Source organism: Vombatus ursinus, unplaced genomic scaffold (assembly GCF_900497805.2).
Source record: "Vombatus ursinus unplaced genomic scaffold, bare-nosed wombat genome assembly UNPS02014768.1, whole genome shotgun sequence".
In the NCBI taxonomy this organism is placed as follows: domain Eukaryota; kingdom Metazoa; phylum Chordata; class Mammalia; order Diprotodontia; family Vombatidae; genus Vombatus; species Vombatus ursinus.
Genome location: NW_020954546.1, coordinates 14,579,863 through 14,582,068, shown reverse-complemented (window position 1 = coordinate 14,582,068; position 2,206 = coordinate 14,579,863). Strand labels below are relative to the sequence as shown.

General features: G+C 51.0%; 1 protein-coding gene across 1 annotated transcript in view; it reads right to left on the bottom strand.

Moving 5' to 3' along the window:
• The window catches only part of PHKG1 (phosphorylase kinase catalytic subunit gamma 1), a 17,457-nt gene extending 16,088 nt beyond the window's left edge, over positions 1-1,369 (bottom strand). Inside the window, exon 1 of the mRNA XM_027862525.1 lies at positions 1,194-1,369. The gene's annotated coding sequence lies outside the window, so the exon portion shown is untranslated. The remainder of the gene's footprint in view (positions 1-1,193) is intronic.
• Between the last annotated feature and the right edge of the window lie 837 nt (positions 1,370-2,206).

Here is a 2,206-nt window from a genome sequence, read left to right as displayed (position 1 = left end):
GGAGACCAGCCCTGCCTCCTTCCTGATGGGACCACACACACACACACTCACACAGGATTTGCTTTACTCATGTTGGATTTGGTATTAGCAGACCTGTGTTCAAAACTTGTCCTGTCACTTACACTTACTACCTGTGTGACCTTAAACAAGTGACTTAACCTCTCTGTGCCTCAGTTTTCTTATCCGTAAGATAAAGAGATCAGACTAGATGACCCCTTTGCCCCCTCCCCCACTCTAAATCCTGGTTCTGTACTCTGAACAGGAGTCCAAACAGATGCACTACCATGAACACATCTAGACGCAAGCACAGAAAGCAGAGATTCTCTGGTTTGTGTCTGGTTCCTTAGAAAACCCTCTCTACCACCAACCTCCTCCCCCAAAAAAAGGAAAGAGAAAGAGAGGAGAGAAAGAGAGAAGGAAGAAGAAAAAGAAAGAAGGAAGGAAGGAAGGAAGAGAAAAAAAGAAAAGAAAAAGAAAAAAGCCAGAGTTTACTAACACCTAAGACCCATCAATAATACCCTGCAGCCTGAAGCTATGACTGCATTCTGCCTTGTGATTCCTCCCTGTCCTCTATCCCCACCCCTGCCCCTTCGTCTAAGGGGATCATTACTTAGAAGAGGTTTTGTCCCAGCCGTCCCCACCCAGCACAGGTCAGGATCCTGGCCCGGTTCCTCCTTGCACAGCCACAGGAAGTCCCAGCCAGAATGGGCCAATGCTTCCTCCTTCTTTGATGACTTAATGTCATTCTGACCTCAAAAAAGAGAAATGCATTGCAGGAACTCTTTCTTCCTCAATTCAAGAGCAAAAACATTCATTATTTCTCCCTTCCTTGACCCTGCTGCCCTCTGTCCCTGTGTCTGTCTCGTTCTTTGCTCTCTGGCTCCCTGTCTCTCTCTACCTGCCGGTCCCTCCCTCTTCTCTCTCTCCTCCCTCTCTCTCCCTCCCTTCTTTGCCCCTCCCCCCCTTCTCCCCTCCCTGACGGACAGCTCTGAGACCTGGGCAGGAGAGGGAGAAGAGACCCCAGTTAGTGTCTTTACCCTAGGCTTGCCCCGTCCCACCGGGAAAATTGAGTCTCAGAGCGTGGCTGCCCCAAGCCGATCACAGACCAAAGTCCACAACGCCCACAAGTCTCAGCCCTGGTCTGAGCCCAAGCTGCACACACAAGCCAAGCCATTCAACGGTCTTCAACATACCCAGAGAAAACGGTCGATCCAGCCGTACTTGGAAGCAGTGCTCCGCGGGAGGACGGTCCCTGTGTCAGAAACAGTTCAGGCATTCAGCTGAGCAGCAGACACTCTCTCCTACCCACTGCCCGTCCCTCTGCCCACTGCTGCCATTTCCTTTAAAGGACTCGATGGTCACACCAATCACTGAGCTGCCTCCTCCTGCCACCGTTACCTCCTAGCCAGGCCCTGAGAACGTTTCCAATAATCGAGCCCAGATTGCTCGATGGCTGAGACAGGGCCGGACCAGGAAGAGGGATGGGCTCATCGGGCCCACCTTGGACTCAGGAGGAAAACGATTAGCTGTTCTTTGGGTTCGGCCTCTTGATCACTGAGGGCCGAGATGCCAAAAATAAATCACAGATGGGAACCTGGGAGCCACGCCAGGGCTTTAGAGAGAGAGGAGGGAGCAGTGTACGCGATGTGAGGCTCGCTTTATAAGGAGAGTGACCTCAACGGGAGGGTGAATGAAATTCATTGAGGGGGGAATGCCGGCAAATGGGGAGAAGACGCAGGTCTGGCCAACCATCTAAGGAGTTCTGAACCCACATTCTTGGCGCAAAGGTGATGATCTAAGCCTTCTATAGGCTCAGCAGAACTGGAAGACACTTCGGACACCTTCTAGTCCAACCTACTCATTTTACAGATGATGAAACTGAGGCCCACACAGGCTAGGTGATTTATCCCTAGTCACATAGGGAGAAATGGATGAGGCGAAATTGAAACCCACATCTTGTCTCCAGCATCAGAGCTTTTCACACTGAGCCAAGACGCTTCAATGAAGTGTATTAGAGGTTTTCCCATGTACATGTCTTAGCACTTAGCCCCCTAATAGCTCCTGGCACATAACATGCTCTCTCTGCCTCTCTGTCTGCCTCTCTCTCTCTCCCCTTTTCTATATTCCTCCCCTCTCTGTGTCTCTCTTGTCTCTCTGTCTCTGTCTGTCTCTCTCCCTATCTCTTTCTGTGTCTCTGTGTCTGTCT